Here is a 21756-nt window from a genome sequence, read left to right as displayed (position 1 = left end):
GAAGGGGAAGAGGGCGTGGCCTGAAGGGGCGGGGCAATGGGCGGGGCGCGCGTCCTCCCTCCGCCTCCCCACCCCTCCCCGGGCGGCGGCGGGTGCGTGCGGGTAGCGCGCGCGGACGGCGGGAGCGCTCGGTCCTGCCCCGGCCTCCCCCCCCCCCCATCGCCTCAGCAGCGCCCCCTCAGCGGGAGCCCCCTCAGCGGCGGCAGCGGGCGAGGGATGCGCCGCGCCCCGGCACCCAGGTGAGCGGAGCGGAGCGGGGCGGCGGCCACCCCCTGGTGTCCCCGTGTGTGTGAGGGTGTGAGGAGGGAGCGGCGGGCGCTGTGCGGCCGCTCGGCGCCGGCGTCGCCGTGTCCCGCTCGGTGTGAGGCGGGCGCGGGGGAGCATCGCCCGGTGCCGGGGGCAGGCGGGAGCCTTTGTTCGGGAGAGCGGGCGAGCCCCCCCCCCGCCCCGCTGCGGGTCAAGATGGCCGGGCCCCCCCTCACGCGTGAGCGGGCGCAAGGTGCGGAGCGGCCCCGCAGCGGGCGGGCCCCGTCCGCGCTGCCCCACGCGGGTCCAGCGGGGCTGCCGGGCTGGAGCTCCCCGCTGCCAGCGCGCTGCTGCCGCACCCGCCCGGGGTGGGCTGGACACGCAGGACGCGAAGGCACCAGCCTGAGCCGGGGAGGATCACCCTTCGTGCCCCCACTGTCACCGGTGGGCGGGCGGCGTCCCCGCAACAGCTCACCCCGAGCGGGGCAGGAGCCCCGGCGCCACGGCGATGGGCGCTGCGGACAGGCACCGGCGTTGGCAGAGGAACGGCCCGTTACGCTACTAACCGGGAGCGGCGTTACCGATTCCCACCCCGCCTCAACGAGAACGTTTCTCGGTTTAGCGTAGGGTTTGGCTCCCTCCCGGCACGCCGGACCTTTGCGGGAGCGCTGCCTCTCCGAAGGCTGGAATACTCGATATTTCCTTCTGGAAATTTCCTAAATGTAGCTGAAAACGCCCTTGTTTTACCCCCCAAAAAAATGCTCCGACGTGACTCGCGGTAGGACCTGCCGTGAGTTCAGAGCCGGGCGTTTTGCCGCCCTTCTGCTTCTAGCTCAGCTTCCTCCTCCATTTACGTTTTCGTATCCTGAAATCAAGTGGAGATTCATAAAGTCAGAGCGTGAGCTCAGCAGAAATCATGGCTTGCACATCCCTCGCCGCAGCGCGCTACCCTGCCCATCGGTGTGCGTAGCGGCAGAGGAAGGAGAGTGCTACTATGGGGAGAAACCCAGCTAAATTGGTGACAAAGCGCTTTGTAATAGATTATTAGTTGGAGAACAGGTTTCTGGCTAGCTTGAGTGTTTTCCTGACTCTTTTCCTGGGGGAGCGCTAGGAAATGACAGGGGAGCCTCGTCTCTCCGGAGGAGGTGTGTGTGGACGCGGTGGTGACAGGCAGTGAATGCGTAAGCGGGACCTTACTGAGCTGAGCTTAACCACAGGCACCAGCAAACACCGGCTGGGGTCAGAGAGGCAGTGTTATCTCTGAAGAGCATCTTCTTCAGCCTGTCACCCTGGAGTCATGCGATAATCACGATTTCCCCTGCGTCCTTGAGTAAACTCATCCATTTTGGTGACTTTTCTGATTTTCTTTTCCTTTAATTTTTAGAAATCAAATCAAGAGGGTTCTGTTTCCCTTATGGAGGCTTTTCCAACCTTTTCGGTCACTCTTGGCCATGATTTTGCATCCCCAAGCCCATTTTGGAAGCTGTTGGTTCGGCTGCTAGCAGTAGGAAAGCAGCAGTCAGCAATGCCGGCACACGACTAATAAGCTTTTGTTTCCTGGGCTATCAATGATGATGCAACTTTATATATCTATATTTATTTATTTATTGCAACCAATACACACATCAGGATGGCTTTAGAGATGTTTCGAAAGGCCTTTGGTCTGTCAGTGGTGCTTCTGAGTAATCTGAAGAAACATCTTTATTTGAATTCCCTGATTCTCTTTATGTTCTAAAGGAATATTAAAATGTAGGCTCAGTTTTGCAGACCGTGCATCTGAGTTATTTCTTCTGTGCATGCACAGCTCCAGTTCTGATTTATAAAGTTCACGTTTTTATATATTTTTCTTTTTTGGGAGGTGTGGGGGAAAGCTGCATTTTAAGGTTTAAAGGTATCAAATGGCTGACACAACATCTGCTGTTCTTGCACAAGCACAGGCACAGCTGCCATCTAAAACTCAGACTCGCCAACCTTTGGGATCCTTTGCTGGGAAAATCAAGCCATCTAAATGTTTCATGCCTAAATTATTTTTATCTGGGACGTTCGTGGTACTTTTAGTGCATCACGTTTGGCAAGAAAACCTCTGGGAATGTAAAGCATGTGAGGTCAGGCTCTTGGGAAACGGGAAAGCTGAGGTTACCTGCGCAGCCTTCATTTAGCTTGTTACGAAGTAGGGCTGCACTAGAAATCCTAATCATTCATGTATGCCACTTGATTTCTGGAATGACGGCATCCAGCTCTGGATGGAGGAACAGATTGTGCCTCTGCATCACCCACAAGTCAACAGCAGGAGTACTGGGAGCACAGGGATGGTGCTGCTTCCTCCGCTGCTTGGTACCACCATCCAGCTTGTGAGGAAGACTGTGGTTCAGCATGACAGGCTTGGGACCAAGCACCCTCAAAGCCTTAAATGCCTGGAGTAGTGCAACAGCGAGTTAATGTGATCTGAGAGTTTCTAAAGCCCTTTGGGGTGGCTGGTTTTGGTGGGTGTAGCATGGCTGTTCTCTGCCAAATTCTAGTTCTTGGTCTAAACCATGCAGGTCTTGAACATAATTCCTTAAAAAATGCATTTATTCAGGAGAAAACCAGGTCTTTGAGCCACTTGGAGTGTCTGAGCCGGTCAAACTTGATTTCAGGAATTCCTGCATCCCGTTGCTTTGTAAATAAAATGGGATTGCAGTCCCACTTGCATGCCAGATCCTCGAGAAGAGCTGCTGTCTGCGGGAAGGAACCCCACTGGTTTTAGATGTGGGTTTTCTTTGCTGCCGCATTGCCCCTGAGGTTGAAGGAACCTTCACGATGTAGTTAGTGAAGCTCTCAGCCTGGTCCTGGCATTTGGCTCCACAGGGCGGGCTGGGTGCAGGTTTTGGCTTTAGAAAATGTGTGTTTTGTGTGTGTTGAGGTTAAAATGAGCATCTACTTGGGTCCTGTGTGCTCACGTTTGCTGAACTTCCTCTTGAGTGGACGGGATTTCTCTCTTCTCTAAAAGTAAACATGAGCATAAATATTTAAAGGATCATGGCTTAAGGTTGGGAATTGGAGGCTCTCTCTAGCATTCCTCTGGACAGAAGCAGCATCATCAGGGATCTGGGGCTTGGCTGGGTAGTCCCCTGCTCTGGGAAGAAGCTTGTTAATGGTTTGGGCTTCCTGCTGCAAAAATACTACACTGTGTTTTCAGGTTTGATGGCTGGGGTTGTCACAGAGTCAGAGTCATGCTCAGGCATGGGCTCTTACTCCTAAGGATGAAAATGCTGCTGATGGGATGTCTATAGATCATCAGAGTCAAGATGATTTTGATGGTCCTTTATTGTCCTTTCACATAGGTCAGATTTTTCCATAGGCTTTGAGTATGTGTGTGAGCACACAGGTGTTCAGGGTTGAGACTACATAAACCAAACATGTGAGACTCTGCCAGATAATGGCTAATAACAGGAAAAAGGGAAATGGATAATCTTTGTTTATGTGACTCGAATCTCAAATCTTGCTACCACGGTTGGCAGGTCCAACACTGGGCCTGGATTGTAGGATAGTTAGGGCTGGAAAGGACTTTAAGATCATCCAGCTCCAACCCCCCTGCCATGGGCAGGGACCCTCACACTAAACCATGGCACCCAAGGCTCTGTCCAACCTGCCCTTGAACACTGCCAGGGATGGAGCACTCACAACCTCCCTGAGCAACGCATTCCAGTGCCTCACCACCCTAACAGTAAAGAATTTCTTCCTTATATCCAATCTAAACCTCCCCTGTTTAAGTTTTAACCCATTACCCCTTGTCCTGTCACTACAGTCCCTAATGAAGAGTCCCTCTCCAGCATCCTTATAGGCCCCCTTCAGATACTGGAAGGCTGCTATGAAGTCTCCATACAGCTTCTCCCCAGGCTGAACAGCCCCAACTTTCTCAGCCTGTCTTCATACGGGAGTTGCTCCAGCCCCTGATCATCCCTGTGGCTTCCGCTGGACTTGTTCCAACAGTTCCATGTCCTTTTTATGCTGAGGACACCAGAACTGCACACAATGCTCCAGGTGAGGTCTCACGAGAGCAGAGTAGAGGGGCAGGATCGCCTCCTTGGACCTGCTGGTCACACTCCTGATGCAGCCCAGGATACGGTTACTTTCTGGGCTGCGAGCACACACTGCAGCCAGCTCATGTTCATTTTCTCATTGACCAACACCCCCAAGTCCTTCTCCTTGGGCTGCTCTGAATCTCTTCTCTGCCCAACCTGTAGCTGTGTCTGGGATTGCTCCGACCCAGGTGTAGGACCTTGCGCTTATCATGGTTAAACTTCATAAGGTTGGCATCAGCCCACCTCACAAGTGTGTCAAGGTCCCTCTGGATGGCATTCCTTCCCTCCAGTGTATCAACCGAACCATGCAGCTTGGTGTGATCGGCAAACTTGCTGAGAGCACTCTCGATCCCACTGTCCATGTTGACAACAAAGATGTTAAACAAGACTGGTCCCAACACCGATCCCTGAGGGACACCACTCGTTACTGGTCTCCGGTTGGACATTGAGCCGTTGACCACAACTCTTTGCATGTGGCCATCCAGCCAGTTGTTTACCCACTGAAATGCGGATATGTGAATGTGAAATGTCACGTATGTCTTGCTCCTGTGATTGTGGCCATGTCTTAATTTTTCTCTTTTAGAATTAAATATCTAAAAGCAAATTCAAGAGGTCATATGACCTCCAAAAATATCAGTATTTAGAAGGCAAGTGTATTGAATGGTGATTTTGAGAATTGGACTTATTTTGGTATCTCTTTTGAAAATATAGTTGAGAATTGTGGCTCTGCTGGTCATCATGGGAATGGGTTTTTTTTCCTGCAGGGAGGAATACTCCAACAGGTACCTGTGGAAAAGTCTCATAAGTGAAGTAAGGGCTGTACATCTTTGCATGAATGCTTTTCATTACAATCCTTCCATGACTTTAATGCTACTCACCTATATATTGCTGCTTCTAGGTTATATTTCATTTCCATTGCTTTCCTATGATGGAGGACTGCAGGATCACTTAAGTCAGAAGGGACCTTGGGAAGTCACTTGATCCAAAACCTGCTCCCAGCAGGGTTGCATGTCACATTGTGTTCCTCACACCTTTGGATGTCTCGTGTTGGTCTTCTTCTCCCTGTGGTTTACAGGCTGTGAGAAGGGAAGGGGAGGGGTCAAGCTGCTTTGGGTGGAAAGAGTCCAAGGAGAACAAGACTCCACACGATCTGCGGCAGTCCTTGTTCATGGGGCACAGCCTTTCACTTGCAAGCATGTTAAATTGCCACTTTGTGCTGCATTTCCATGATTTCATTAGGCTGATCTAGTGGCAGGTTTCAGCTGAAAGAGGATCTGACCTGGCTGAAGTTAATCTTGGGAGGGGAACGGGGATCGTCCTCGCCCGGGTTGATTTCCTGATAATCAGCTTGAGGTTGGCAAATGGCTCTGGTGGAAACTCCTTGGAGGTGAAATGGTCACCTGGGCAAAGTGAAATAAGTAAATAAATACCTGTTGGTTTAAGGATTATTGTTACTTCCCTGTTCCTTTCTGCCATTGAAATATTGCAATGTGGTTTCTCTTCAGGCACAAATGAGCATCTGTTTCTTGCGTAGGGTTCTCAGTTGCCTTTGGCTGTCCACACCGTTCCAAGGCATGATGAAAGGATGTCACTATTTCAGGCTCTGTTGGTGTTTCTTGTCAGCCCTCTGCAGGGTTTCACTAAGAGCTTTGTGAAGAGTCAGAGACAGGTTTCCTGCCAAGCCCGTCTTCTGTCAAAGGAGCGAGTCTTAAGAGCAGAAAGCCTGTGGTGCACTGAGGATGCTCAGAGGTAGAACATCATTGAGGCTGGGTCCATTTCTCACCCCAGTTCAAGCACATTGCCCCTGGGAACAAACTGATCTTGATGCCTAACAGCTGGAAAAAGGGATGAAGATGGAAGAGAGAGGACCAGAGCTGTATGAGCTGGTGAGGAAGTGAATTATCCTGCTGTTGTACAGCCATACATACAGTATATCCATGTTTGGTTTGCTCTCTGTAGGTAAAGCACCCAGATACAAGCTGGATATTGATAGGCTCCCCTTATTACATCCTTTCACTGTTGATGTGGGAAAAGCGTGTGGTGAGGCTCATCACAGCTCGTGTCTGCGTAGCTACTGAGTTATGTTGCTTTATTTTGCAGCTCAGCACCTGACTTTACACAAGATACAGATGTAGCTCTGCCATGATCTTCCTTCATCTCTTCATTGGCTTCTGGTGTGCATTTGAAGTGTCTCTTCCAGGTACCAGAGCAGGTTCCTGAAATCCCTGTTGGTGTCAAGGTCACTAGGAGAAGGCTGGCTGTAGGTCTCAGTCGAGCAAAGGGTTTTCGAATATTCTCAGTGGTTTGGGCTGGATGCTCAACTTCTCTTACAGGAATCATTTTGGTTTTCATCCTGCAATTCATAGGAGTTACTACAAATACCTGTCAGGACCAGCAGGGAGTAAAGCAGTGCTCTGTCCCGCTTGGATGCTGCCTGCAGCAGTAGAGGAAAATAGGTTTTAAAATACACAGGTTGCAATGCACAGAAATACTGTGTGCATTGGAATTTAATTCCATTTAGTGTGGAATGGGCTGTTAGGCAATACTTTTTACTTTCTTGTACTTAACCATTTAGGATTTAACTGAACATGCTGGGGATGTAAATACACATTTTTCTCCTGCTGCTACTCCAGTTCCCACCTTTATTAATATAAAAATAGCAAAACCTGTGGGTTTCAGTAGAATTTGAGTCTTATTTCTGATCTCTCCACCTTGAATCACTTCTGGCATACTCCAGAACCATGGTTACTCCTCCTTCGGATGCCTGTTTAGGGTCTCTGCTTTTTCCCATCAGCACTGAAAGCCTGACAGCCTCTGTGCTGTTCTTTAATAAAAATTCCTACAATTACATTTTATTGCTTGTGAAGAATGACCTTTAAAAGGTGTATGCTCCTGAATATGATCTGTCATGGTTGAGCATTAATGGAAGTGAAGGGCTAACCCATATAGGATGCATCTTTGAAAACCCTGAGCTTTAAACCCAACCCAGACTGACTGGTTTTGATAGACCGCCAAGAATCCTTTTATTGTGTTCAGCAGCTATGTGGTTGGTTTGGAGGGACGAACTTAAACCAAGTTAACTGAAAATATTTACTTTAGAAGACTTCCGTGAGTCCACTGTCTTTTCATACTTCACATAAATACATAGGCCAGAATAAAATGCCCCAAACCATTGACATTTGTAAGTTTTCAGGACTTGTTGAGGAACTGTTAAGCTGGTTTCTGCTCACTGGGTGGATGGGACAACCTCCCCAGGGAGGAATTAGTAAATGATTTAATTGTAAAGGAATGTGGTCCCATTAGGGGGAAAATAAATAAATAATCGGATGCAGTGGATCATTAGAAATGTAGCACTTGATTCAAACGACACCAAAGGACTCTGAGGTTTTGGAATGTGGATTTTTTTGGGAAGAGGGAGGTTGTGTTGGTAAATAACCCTTCTGGGGGTGTTTCTTTGAGAAATGGAAGTGCGAGAGAGCCAATCCCTACTTCTTAATGCATGAATTACTTAGTAAGTGGGGGTATAATTGTGTAGGTTCCTTGCTGCTCATGGTGGTAAGGACGACTGAGCAGCTCCTGCCTGAGGAGGAGCCATGGACACATATGTGAAAGAAGAGCTGCTGTTCCTTCTGCTGCTTTTCATCAGCAGGATAGATAGAGCCCTGCAGCAGGCAGGGTTTGCTGGAAGGACGTGCAGTGGACAGTCAGCTCAGTCTGGATTTGGGCCACCTCATTTAGGAAGTGAGGAGAACACTTGCAGTGAGCAACAAGGGTCCGGGCTGCACGTTTCATCCCTCACAGCAAGACTGCTGCACAGATAATCTGCCCAGGCAGGCGCCTGTGCTTTGTGTCAGAGAGCAGGTTGTTCCCTGTGCCCCTCGCCTTGGATAATCTCATCCGCAGGCGCTTCGCCCTGCCTGGAAGGTACGGGAGGAGAGAGGAGCACAGTGCAGAGCAGAGGTCAGGTTTGAGGTGCCTGCAGCACATAAAGAGCAATCTTAAGAGTATTCCTCAACTATGAACAGAATGAACAAATCAAAAGCAACTGAGGAGTCTGCAGGTATGATTTTGCCAACGAAAAAGTCCTTTTTTTGCTCGCAGCGTGAACTTGTTCAACTCTAGTGATGGCCAACTGCATCCTTGTCAAAGCACAGGACCTGTGTCAGAGCATAGCTGCATTTCTCCAAATGCATCTCTGATCTCACTGCAACCTGCAGTGATTTGATTAAGGAATTTGTTAACACTGATAAATGTCAGTAGTAATATTTCTTCTTCTAAGGCTGAAATGGTCCTTCTGTGAAATAAATTGCCAAGCAAGATGACTTGGTAGCTGTTGCCCACCATGTTTGCTCCCACCCTGTCAAAGAGACATGGGCTCATGTTCCTTGTTTCAGGCTCAAATCCTTTTTTAATTACAGGAGGGGAGCTGCAGGCCTGCTCTGAAATGTGTTGTTGAGTTTAGCTGTGCTCTGTGTTCTGTTTCTATTCTTCTCCCTCAGTTTTGTGATTTAAATACATTTCTAAAGCTGTTGCTATTCATGAGCAATACAATAAATGAGGAGGAAAAAAAAAGTATATTAAAAATTAAAGCACCTCCAGCAAATGGGGCGAAGATGAAATAGAGAAAGAAGCAAGCACCGAAGTCCGTGTCTGCAGCATGGAGACTTCATCCTCCCACCTGAAAGTCTTTGCTGGCAAGAAATCAGATCTGAAAACTAAACCAAGGGGGGGAAACAGCCCCTGCCTGGGTATTTCCCTGTGTTTTGTTCCTGTGGAAGGAAGGTGTGAATCTCACCCACAGCATTTGCTGGCTGGGGTTTTAGCAGCATAAGGGCTTTCCTCCCCTCCCTGGTTTGTATCTGTGCTGTGCAGCTGTCCTGCTCGAACACTGCTTTCATTTTTGTTTTGTCCAGCAAGACATGAAACTTGAGGAGGAAAAGCTGAATGGGGAGTTTTGGGCAGTTGTTGTCTCACGCAAGGCCCCGCTGCGAGATCCCCAGTGCTAAATACGAACCATTTTCAACTGTGTCTCAAAGCTCAGTCTAAAAGTAGCACCGTGTCTGGGTATTTGTGATTCAGGCTGTGAGGAGGGGAGGCTGCATCTTGTATGGGTGCTTAGTTTTAGTCAAAATGAGAGAACATCTCTTCCATCAAGAAAACCAAATGGAACTGACAACCTGCAGGCATGGATTTAACCTGGGTTAGGCACAGGTTTTCTGTTCTTTAGAAGTGATTTTTACCTGAGCAAGGACTATCCTCTGTGCTGAGAAAGGTTGGGTGCTTTTTTGTGTGTAATGTGTTTTGTAGGATGGGGGCAACTTTCCTTCCTGCTGTTTAGACTTTCTGGGGGCATTAATCTACATACTTTTCTTTCAGGTATGCTCTTCAAGGGGTGGAGGGGACAAGTATTCCAAAAACTTGAACAATTATCCTTAGGTGAAGGATCATCACAGGCTCACATGCTGCTGGTATTAGTGAGGCTCTCACCAGCTGCAGCTGAATTGTCTAAAGGTATGAATGTCAGGATTCCTCATTGTTGTGGAATTATATGTACTTGTGAGCTTCAGGAGCTCTGGAACACCAGGACAACATTTACTGAATGGCCACTGATGGATTTGAAGAGGAGAACTTTAGCCTCAGCTGGTAATGCTAAATAATCATCAGAAAATGCAACCCTTTTGGTTGCTTTGTTCTGCACCTTTCCAGTGCTCAGCAGCTCTGCAAATCCAGACCTAAATGAGTTGGGGGGGGGGGGGGGGGGGGGGCATTAGGGATGTGGGTTTGTTGCTGTTAGGGTTTTGTTTTGGTTTTCTTCTTTTTTCACCCAAGTAACTAAAAATAACCGCAGCTCTGGTCACCTGGTAGGAATCGGTGCCTATTGTAGAGGCAAGTGGTGAAGTAAATGCTGTTTGGTGGCATTTGCTTGCTGATAAGATTGTTTTAATACATTTCCTCATTCTCTACATGCCTTCTAATTTCTCAAGAAACAAGGCATGTGTCCTTCTGGTGTCTTAGTGCTGAGCTGGGTTAGTCTCTGTGTGCTGAGCTATGCAGCAGTGCATGTCCTAGGTGGGTGAATTGAGAGTGAAGGGCTCTGGGACTGTCTTGTTCTGAGGAAAACAAGTATTTTGCTCATGTTACAAAGTCTGCCCGAGGGGTTACTGTTGCAGGTGAACTTTGCATTTGGGTTAGAAGCGCAGGCTGGTTTGTACTGAAAGGGACCTTAAAGCTCCAGTTCCAATCCCTGCCACAGGCAGGGACCCCTTCCACTGGAGCAGCTTGCTCCAAGCCCCTGTGTCCAACCTGGCCTTGAACACTGCCAGGGATGGGGCAGCCACAGCTTCTCTGGGCACCGTGTGCCAGTGCCTCAGCACCCTCACAGGGAAGAGCTTCTGCCTAAGAGCTCATCTCAGTCTCCCCTGTTCTGGCAGGTTAAAGCCATTCCTCTTGGCCTGTCCCTACAGGCCCTTGTCCCAAGCCCCTCTCCAGGTTTTCTGCAGCCCCTTTAGGCACTGGAGCTGCTCTGAGGTCTGCCCTTCAGGAACCTTCTCTTCTCCCGGCTGAACAGACCCAGTATGATTATCTGCATCATTTACTACAACAGGCCTGGAAATCGTGAACACACATTTGCTCTTGGTTCTCTTCTCCCCCCCCCCCCCCCCCCCCCCAATGTTTTTAAATGTTCTCTTTGTCCTGAAGCAGTTAATGTCACAGCACATGTTGATTTTTGGGCACAAACAATACAAGGCAGTGGCTGTGGTCTGCAGGGTGTGGCTTGGAAAGGTCTCATTCCTGATTCCCTTTGGTGGGCTGAGCTGGGAAGGGCTAATTATAGAGACAAACTGGGGAAGGAAGAGAACAGGGTCAATTAGAGCATCCAGCACAGTTTCCTTTAAATTAGTGGTTGGGCTGGATAGATAAAAAAGGCATTAAAGAGGCATGGAGCAAGATTTCAAGTGCTCTGGTGCAAAGTTGTCAGCGGCAGCAAATGTTTAACAGTTTTCATTTGATTTCAGTCAAGAACCTGGTGAATGAGTAGTTTTGTTACCAGAATTGTCAAACTGAACTGTGAAGACAGAGGAAATATTACCACTCTTTTTCCTTTAATACGTTTTTGGATAGCGATAGGTTGTGATAGTGAATGAAGCAAATAAAATGGATCTTCTGTGGAAAAGGAACCATGGGATAATTTTAAGTCTTTAATAGTCAAGCTGTAAAATAACAGATTATTTTACCCCCTGTTTCTTATGTAACGTGGATCCATTTTGGATGTGTTTTATCCTTGGCTGGAGAGCAAACTGAGCCTGAAAATTCTTGAGGCTGTCATATAGGTTTAAAAATATATATATTAGGCTTTTTTTTTTCCCCCTGGATTTATGTATGAACTAACTCAGATTAGAGGACACAGTACTTGAAGAGGTGACGCAGAAGCAGTACAAGCTCTTGGCTCATAGCTCTGCAGGTGTGGGAAGCAATAAACCCTTATGCCAACTGAAATCCATGCAAGTCGGTATTAAGAAACAACAGCAAAAAGCTTTTATGGTGCTTCACCAGATGATCCTTTCAGTCCCTGAACACCCCTTGTCTCAGTTTTCCTCCTGGTAGGAAATAAGCCTGAGTTGGCTGTATATCTGCTTCTCCTGTGCTGGGCTGTCGCCTGGCAGCGTGCAGTCAGCCAGAGCTGCTGTGCAGCAGTGGAGATGGCAGAGGAGGGGGAAAAATCCCAAGTTTCAGCTGTGCTTTTCAGTCCAGATTGGCAAGTTCCTTCTGCCGGTGGCGTGACTCATCCCGACTTCCTCACTGGAGGCCACTTCTGGCACGGCATCAAAGGAGCAGCCCGTGCTCTCAAACCAGAGCTGAACCAGCACCGGCCCTGAGCACAGCCTGCTTTTTGGGCCTGGGATCTCTCATCATGGGGAAGATGGTGAAATGCACCCAAATCTTAAGGGAATTGGTGATAAACTCAATGGATTCATCCTGAGGGTGAGAAGGGTTTCTTCTTGCTGCTGTGAGGCTGACACATGCTTGTCAAGAGGGTTTTGCCCAGCTGGGGATGAGTTGGAAAAGGCCTTTTGGGATCAATGATACAATCAGCAGAACAGCTTTTTCACTTCTTAGTTTCTCTGTAGGGTTTTAGTGTGTTAGCCAGGGCATTCTGAGGCTAGGAAAGGGATTTTTGGATTTGTTTCTACTGAGGCTATAGGTAGTGATGTGCTTTGCCCAGGGCTGTGATGCCAGCTGAGATTCCAGCCCTCCTCCTGGTAAAAAACTAATAGTAGAAATGCTTGTCACTCATTTTTGCCTAAATCAAGTTAGATTGAAACCTTCGAAAGAGAATTTTTTCATACTTGTTTATTTGAAGGAAGGAGTTCAGGATGGTGCTGCCAGTGAGGAAAGACACAGCTACACCTAGGAGAGGTCATGGATCTGCAGGATACATCACCAGTGACTTGGTGGAAGAACACCCTCATTGTGAGCTCTGCTTCTGTTTGTAGGAATCAGTTTTCAGCAGAAACACATTGTTGATGATCTGTAGGTTTGTAATATTACTTTACAAATGGTTTGCGGTATTATACAGTATTTTTTGGCTTATTCTACTTGTTTATTTTATTGCCTATGTGCCCTAATTACAAACAGGTTCATTGTTTGGGATGAATCCAGAGAGTCTACCAGGGAGGGTGACAGAAACCTATGGATGAGCACGGGGTCTTGGCACACCTCCCACCTTGGCTGTGGGATAGTGCTGGTTTGTAGGTGTTGTGTAAGCAAGAGAAAAGTTTGAGAGGATGTGAAAAGGGATGTATAAATATTTAGAGGCTGTCTCTTTCAAAGGTGTGATGGGAAAGTCTTGGAAAACCATGAAAGTGGTGGTTTGGGTTTTTTTTTTTCCTTAATGGGTTGGAAATGGAGCTCAGCACCTTGAGCTGGCACAGGAGTCGACCTGTGGATAATGATCTTAAGTTATACATGAGGAAGAGCCTTAGAGGTACAGATAAAAATGCAAAGTTAATTCAATGAGGTCGTATTGGGATGCAAGAGAAGAGCAACAGGGGCATATGAAACTAAATGGATTTTGCTTTAAGGTTCTGGCAGGTTGGGACAGGGTAAGATGCCTGTCCCCTGGTCACAGGGAAGCTGCTCCACCAGCCAAGCGCCTGAGAGGAGAGTTTTACCTTTTTATTTCTTCTGCTGGATTTAGCCCCCTCAGTTCTTATGTAGTGGCATTTTACATACTGCATCGCTCTCGTTCCTCCCCTGCTGCCACATCGTGCACGTGGTTCTTTCCTTCGCCCACTTCTTGGCTATTTAAGGTGCATGATAGAACCCACAGCACAGGGCGGTTGTGATTTTTCAGCTCCCCTCCTTATTCTGCATGTATATCCTGCAATCCCTGGAGTTTTGGAGGGCTGCTATAATACTTATATTTAAGCCATTTTTCTGACTGTATTTTCAGCTGGTGTTAATGTGTCAGTCTATGCATTTTCTGCTCTTTTGGTTGCACAACATTTTGTGACAATTCACACATTTTAAAACCAAAGTTCCTACTTTTCCTTTTTCTTTTGCAAAGTCATCAAAGCTTTGTATATTCATTTCAGATTGGTTCCCACGGAGCACTGAGGTGATTTTTATGTGTGTGTCATCTGTCAGCACAACTGTTGAGCAAGTGAAATTTCACTGCATTGCTGAGGTCTTCTTTGCTGTTCAGTTTTTTAATGAGTCCTTAAGTGGGAGCACTTAATTGCAAGGTACTGCTCTTTGCAAGGTGCTCAGTATAGCTTACAACTAAGTTGCATCTATTTCTAATTCAGATTTTAGATGGTCACCTTTAGGTAGTTACATGTGAAAACTCAACCTTAGTGTGGAAAGTGGCTTTCTGTAGGCAAGTGTGCTGGAGGAAGTAATTTGTCACAGAATCATAGAACCAGAGAGTGGTTTGGGTTGAAGGGATCTTAAAGCTCATCCAACCCCTGCCACAGGCAGGGACACCTTCCACTGGAGCAGCTTGCTCCAAGCCCCTGTGTCCAACCTGGCCTTGAACACTGCCAGGGATGGGGCAGCCACAGCTTCTCTGGGCACCCTGTGCCAGCGCCTCAGCACCCTCACAGGGAAGAGCTTCTGCCTTAGATCTGACTTCAACTTCTCCTGTTTAAGGGAGCCTCTCAGCATCCTTGTGGCACCCTCCAGATACTGGAAGTTGCTCTGAGGCCTCCACACAGCTTCTCTTCTTCAGGCTGAACAGACCCATCTTTCTTACCCGGTCTTTGTACTTGTCTGTTAATGGTTTGAATAATCTTCTTTAATGTTGCATGGGTTTAGATTTCTGATCATGCTCTGTTCTAGGAATTCTTTTCACTTCTTGTGGTATGCTCAGCCTAGTGAAGACGTTACAACCAGCTTTCATTTTCTCCATTTCCTGTGATTCTCAGTTAACCCTATTTTCAGGAAATTAGTGGCTTCCTGCAGACTATTTGTAGCCGTTGTCAGCCAAAAGGAGCAAGGTGATGTCTATGCAGTGAATTAGGATGGAGTGTTTGGGAAGATTAGTTTGGAGGCATCAGGGTGGTTTTCCTTGTTCAAGGCAGAGTTGATATGAAACCCCACAGCAGCGGCACTTGCATTAATCTGCTTACTTGGTGTTTGAAGAGTATCTGATGCTATCGTCCATTCCTTCATACATGAAATCTAATCTCTGCTTGAATTAGCCTTTGGAATAAGGCTCCTGCTTGATAAGAGAGTAGACAAATATTAGGGCATTGCCACCAAGGGCATTATCCTCTGAGATAAAGCTGTTGAGCTTGAACTTAGGTTATTTATGCACAGAAAACACTTCACATTCCTGAATTACCCCTATTGCAGACAGTGGGCTCTGCTGTCCCCGAACAAAGCCGGGTTTAGCAAGATGGCTTCTTCCCTGTCACAGAAAGAAAATACTCTCCCATTTTTCCCACGTGGATGGTATTTCTGGAGCTGCCCACAGTGTGCATGTAGAAAATGCCTAAAGAATCTGCTGGTGGCGGGCAGCTCCCACGTCAGCCCAGGGCTCCCAGTGCTGCGGCTGGAATATGTGCAGCCTGTTCCATCGGTGCCTACACACTCTGATGACCTGGCGAGGAGGAGGAGGAGGCCAGCAACAATCATTGCCGTTGCAATAAAACCACTTGTCCATCGTCATCCACCCTGGAGCGGAGGGATCCTGGAGGATCGTTGTCTGCTGTCGCATGTAATGAGTGAGTGGAGCTGCACTGTGCCTCAGGGCTTGAGTAAGACCCGCTTTCAGTGTTGGAAGGTGGTTGGTGTTGTGGAGCTTTTCTTCACTAGGGACTGTAGTGATAGGACAAGGGGTGATGGGTTTAAACTGAAACAGGGGAAATTCAGGTTAGATCTAAGGCAGAAGCTCTTTCCTGTGAGGGTGCTGAGGCACTGGCACAGGGTGCCCAGAGAAGCTGTGGCTGCCCCATCCCTAGCAGTGTTCAAGGCCAGGTTGGACACAGGGGCTTGGAGCAAGCTGCTCCAGTGGAAGGTGTCCCTTTCTGTGGCAGGGGTTGGAACTGGACAAGATTTAAGGTCCTTTCCAACCCAAAACATTCCATAATTCTGTGGTGGCTGCTGTTTATTTACTTCTGTTAACGTTTGGGAAGTGTAGGCACAAGGTAAGATAAATACCTTGTTAAATAAGGTACTTCTGAAGCGTCTTTATGAATTTCCACATTGGTGGTGGTTGTGATGTGGATTTTCTGGCTTTTTTTGGGAAAAGTGGGGAGACAAAATTGCTTCCAGAGGTGACAGTACAGCTGATGAGAGAGGTAGTGCAAGGTAAGAAGATGGCAGGCACTGCAGGCAGAGGAGGTTTCTTCCTGTCCTTATGCAAAATTCTTGTCACAGCTTCATGTTACGGGGGAATCCTTTGCAAGTAACACCAGGAGAGCCCTTGGAGAGCCCCCACTTGCTCACTCTTGCAAAGCACAGCAAGCCAGCCTGTGAAATGGCAGCGCTCAAGAGGAATCTGACAAAAACCTTCCTCATGTTATGGGAGATCAAGTAAACCATTCTCACTTCATCGTGTTTCTATGTAAAGTCATTAGCTGAACTTCCCTGCTTTGTATTTCTCCTAATGCATATTTTAATGCTCCAGTGCCACTGTTTGATGGCTTTGATATTCTCCTCATCTAATTGTTCTTTGTGTTGGCCTATAACAGTGTTTTGGTTTGCTCTGGTTGTGGTGCAGAGTACAGGGACTGCAAACCCTTAGAGAGATAAGGGAATACCCAAAGAAATGGGATTGTGGTGTAACAGAGACAAACCAGATCAGCATGTTGGAGTCAAGTTGTGTGATACACAATCTCATCATCAACTGAGGGAGTTTTGGTGGAGGTAATTCTGAATTCAGTTGGAATCATGCATAAAATATCCATATATTCATTTTGACAACTTCTGTGCATTCCGGTTTCACTTGTTTTTCCTCTTATTTGTGCTACTGCACATGTTCCTCAGCAGAACCTGGGGGACTAAAACTTCCTAACATCTCCTAGTTGGTCTTGGTCTAGTGACCTTCTGTGTCTCCACCTTAAAACTCCACTGGTGACCAGAGTCCTTAGGCATGGAGAGGACAGAGAGGTAAATTCCTCTGGGAATTTTCCCAAATCTCTTTATCAGTTGCTTTGTAGGCCTCTCAGCCTAACTGGATTACTGGTGGTTGGTGTGATGGGCCTCCAATGGACTCATTTGAAGGGAGTCAACCCCTTTCTCATCCAAAGTCAGAGTCCCTCTGTGGACATGTTCAGCCAGAGTTTTGCCCAGTTGCCTGTACCGTTGGCACATGAAGTGTAAAAACTACCTGCCAGCCCTAGGAGTGTTGTTAGTTGACTGGCTCCATGGTAAACCCACCTCAGTTCTGGCTTTCCTCATTTCCAGTTGCAGAAAGCAATGTCCAGATGATCCCAGGGAGGGTCTGTAGTGGAGGACATCACTCCTTTGTAGGAGCATGCTGTCTCCCTCAGTTTAGTTGGCTTCACGCAGTGCTGCTCATCTGCTTCAGTAAAAAACCAGCTGGTTTACCTTTCCTAGTGAAGACTGGTCTTGTGGACAGGGGTCTAGTGGATCAGGTCCAACCTGGTCTAGTGTAGGGTGTCCCTGCCTGTGGCAGGAGGGCACAACTAGATGATCTTTAAGGTCACTTCCAACTCAAACCATTCTATGGTGACTGGTGGTTTTTAACCTCCAAAAAACCAAAACCTGGTAAACTAGTAAAGGTCATCCTGGAAGGAGATGTCATCCATTCCATGCTCATATGGAGAGCTGTGGCAAGGACCTGCTGGGATCCAGATTATTTCATTATAAATCCAAATGAGAAGCATGTTTTCCATGGCTGCTTGTTGAAGACTCCCTTTTGATGTATGTTCTTGCATCAGAGATGAAAACCAGCATGGCTAGATGATGAGGTTCAGGGGGAGAGGAGCCAAACAGATGCACTTCAGAAAACGAACCTTCAATCTTGGATTTACTTAGCTCATTTCCTAGTGTCACTGCACTACCCGGGTGATGGATGTGCTTTACTTGTGTGATCCTACACTGAATACGTTTCTAAACATTTCTTTCGTGCTTCCTTCTGTTGCTCTCATCCCATTGCCAAGTTAATAGGTTTAAGGCAGTTTCATTTCCATACCATATGTTCTTTCATACATTGTGGTGGATAATTATGCTTATGTATTTTACTTTACCATATGATGCCAATATGTAGTCTGTTTTTCAGGTAGCAGAGGTGGCCTACGTGTCCTTAGAGAAGCTCTGAGATAAATTGTGTTTTCTGAAAGTGTTGTCCTTTAGAGGAGCCAAGAAGCATGACACCGTGGATGTGAGGACAGGGAGCTCGGCAGTCACTCTGGAAGCATTAGACTTATTTAACCCTTGAGCCTGCTAGTGGGAAGTTTTCTTGAAAAGCAACTTCCAAGCTGTTCTTTCTCTAGCATTAATTATTGGGAAGGACAAGAGTTCATGCAGTAGCTGTAAGTATTGCAGGGAATTTAAAGGATTGAAGCAAAGCAGGATCTTTCCTGCTTAAATCACCATAGCTAACTGTAAATGTAAATTGTAAATCTAAATGACGTACTCAGAGAAAGCACTTCCCAGTCTCTCTTGGGAATGATACGATTCTCCCTCATTTAACAAATGATGATGGGTGCCTGAAGAACGAACTCAGCTGCAATTGGGAACTGCTGCTGAGGCTTCACTGTTGCCTGAGTCACCAAAGCAATGTACTGAAGTCAGGAAATGCAACAGCATCTGGGTGGTTCCACGTTGAAACTTTCTTTCCTTAAACAAATACAGTAGTTGATTCATGTTAGAGGTGAGCAAGTTGTCCTTAAGCTAAAGATGGGACTGAAGTTTGGGGGGAAAAATATGTGGTTGGGTTATTGGGTGGCTTAGGCTGAGAAATGTCCTCTTCCTTGTGCACACGTCCTTCGGGTTTGGAGTTTTTAAATTAACGTGAATGGAGCCTGATAGAATTCCAACCACAATGCCAGTGTTGTGCTGTTTGGGTTTTGTATTGCTTAGAGAAGTTGGTATTTGCTCAGTTAGGTTTTAACTTGTTGAACTAGTGCAGAGAGAATGTGCATTTTCCCATAATGGATTTATTTTATTTTGTTGCCACTTTTGTAGAAATTAATGTCCTTTAATCTGAATTACGAATTTGCGGTCTTAGTAGAGAAGTCTCAATGCTGTGAAAATAGCTGCTAAGAGTTGGTGATAGAAAATACATTGAACAAAAATGCGAGGAATGTAGAAAATCCATGAGGGTCAAGTGTAAAGTCAATGGGGACATCAAAATACAACAAATAGGTTTCAGTGTGTCTTGTCAGACCACAAAGGGCTTAAAAAACATCGATGCCCTTAAATATTTGGGGAAACTTTAGATGGTTTTGTGCCTGCAGCCAAGGCAGAGATAAGTGTAATCATCCTAAAGAGGTTAAATTGCATTTTTCTGTACAAAGTGATTTTTGAGCTGAGGATGAAAAAAATGGGAGAAGATAGGAAACAAGTTTTCTATCCTGAAAACTCAGCTAAATATCTGTTTTCTGATCCAAATCGTGGTCTGTGATTCCTGGGCATGCAATATAGGCAGACTTGGTATATCAGGGACAGCAGTTTATAGGGAGAAATGTGAGGATGGAGCTGTTCTGAACAAAAAGAACTTCCCATACCACCTTATCTTTCAAGAAAAATACACACAGTAAATGTCAATGATGGTAAAGAAAATAGTTCAATTTCATTCCTCTCTGAACACCTTGATTAGCAAGAACCTGACATTCGTCCGATCAACTGGGACAAGTCCTTCAAACCTTTCTGTACAAGATCAATACAGAATCATAGAATGGTTTGGGTTGGAAAGAACCTTAAGCTCATCCATTTCCAACCCCTGCCATGGGCAGGGACACCTTTCACTGGAGCAGCTTGCTCCAAGCCCCTGTGTCCAACCTGGCCTTGAACAGTGCCAGGGATGGGGCAGCCACAGCTTCTCTGGGCACCCTGTGCCAGCACCTCAGCACCCTCATAGGCAACAACTTCTTCCTTAGATCTAACCTGAACTTCCCCTGTTTCGGTTTGAACCCATCACCCATTATTCTATCGCTACAGTCCCTTATGAACAGTCCTTCTCCAGCATCCTTGTAGCCCCCTTCAGACACTGGAAGCTGCTCTGAGGTCTTCGCACAACCTTCTCTTCTCCAGGCTGAACAGCCCCAGTATTCTCAGTCTGGCTCCATCCAAGAGGTGCTCCAGCCCCTGATCCTTGTGGCTTCCTCTGGACTTGCTCCAACAGCTCCATGTCCTTCTTCTGTTGGGGACACCAGAACTGCACACAGTGCTGTAAGTGAGGTCTCACAAGAGAAGAGGGGCAGGATCACTTCCCTGACCTGCTGCTCACACTCTGGGGATGCAGCCCAGCACATGGGTGGCCCAGGACACGGATGTGTCCTGTAATTTCCTTTTTAGTGCATTTTTAATTTTTCCATAGTGTTTCATGGAAATCTGTAGGAGTCCCATGCCCACACCTCCTTCCCAGTGTGCTCCTGCTGGCAGCTCACCTTGGGAGCTCTCAGTCTGTCATACAAGCTCCATGTCTTCATGTGCCTGATGAGAGCTGAGAGGGAGCATCTGCTGCGGTATGGAACTGTTGTTGCTGCAGGGCCATGGTAGAGAGTGGGGCTTGTATGTTATGGCCCTGGGCAGCTGCCTGTTCTGTCCTAATGCTTCTAATTCTGCTGGTGAAATGGAGTGCAAATAATTGCAAAACCCAATAGGTTAAATCTTCTGATTTTTGCAATTATTTTATTGCTGATCCCCTCTTTTTTTCCTGCCCTCCCCCCTTCCACAATGACCTTGCTTTGCCTCCAGCAAGAGAATGGAGCTCATTTTGTTGATTTGTCTTTTTAAATACTCGTTATTGGATTTACCTGACCTCTTTTTCCTGATGTGGGGAGTTGTGCTGGCCTTGTGCCAGTGGAATAATTCACTGTAGTCTGAAAGCCTTGGGTTAAAATGCTTTACTTCCCCCGCACCAAACTCCTGCTGGAAATAAAATGATTCTCCTGAAGCTTAGAGCTGTGCTGATTTACTTGGGAGGATAAGCATTTGGAAATAAATCCTGTGAGTATGAGAAAGATAGACAAGATGCATGCACAAGACTGAGAATATTTCAGCTGAAATATTTGCAATGTTGCTGAATATAAATAAAAACATAATAACTTGAGAAAATAAGTGATATTCTTTAGTTAGGGTCTTGGAAGGTGGTTTTGTATTGATTTAGGGTGAGGTGTGTGATCTGATATCATCTTTTAAAGTTGCAGAAAGCACGGTTTCTCTTTTATGATCCATGCTTGATTCTCATGAGTCAGATTCTAGTATCAGGGAAAATGCCATGTATTTTCTAGGTGATGATATACTTGTGGAAAGCCATTTAGATCTGGATGTCATGGAGTGCCATCTCAGTTGTCCTTCCTGTAAACAGAAGCTAGCCATGAAACCAGCTGTGTTATCTGAGCCTGTTCACTATAACCAGTGTTGCATTTCAGATAACACAGCTGACCTCAGCTCTGTCCTGTCCCCTTCCAAGGGCAGGGACACAGGGCTGGTGCTGGGATTTGTCCGCAATACAGCTCCAGCTGTGGGGCCACTCCAGGGAGTGAGGCTGAGGACATGTGCTGGGATGCAGAGATGCCCACTGGTCCTTGCTTGGGTTTGGGTGGACTCATGGTCTTAGTAAAGCCAGCTGTGTGCTCATGTTTCTCATGACTACACACTAATGTCCAACACACCTGAGAGAATATTATGACTTGGGGCAACATTTTGGAAACTGTGGTCTGCTCATGGAAATAAATAGTTTATGAGGGTCAGAGCAAATGGAAAGGCCGCTACAGAAACAGGGGAATGTTGTGAGGACCTTGCTGTG

The 21756-nt window shown here is 46.9% G+C and overlaps 1 protein-coding gene across 1 annotated transcript in view; it reads left to right on the top strand.

Annotated features, from left to right (window-relative positions):
* The first annotated feature begins 105 nt into the window (after positions 1-105).
* Positions 106-21756, top strand: part of MYO9A (myosin IXA) — a 185822-nt gene continuing 164171 nt past the window's right edge. The window contains exon 1 of the mRNA XM_034066356.1: positions 106-239. The gene's annotated coding sequence lies outside the window, so the exon portion shown is untranslated. The remainder of the gene's footprint in view (positions 240-21756) is intronic.

The sequence above is a fragment of the Melopsittacus undulatus genome, chromosome 9, assembly GCF_012275295.1.
Source record: "Melopsittacus undulatus isolate bMelUnd1 chromosome 9, bMelUnd1.mat.Z, whole genome shotgun sequence".
NCBI lineage: Eukaryota > Metazoa > Chordata > Aves > Psittaciformes > Psittaculidae > Melopsittacus > Melopsittacus undulatus.
This window is presented reverse-complemented; position numbering and strand designations above follow the sequence as displayed.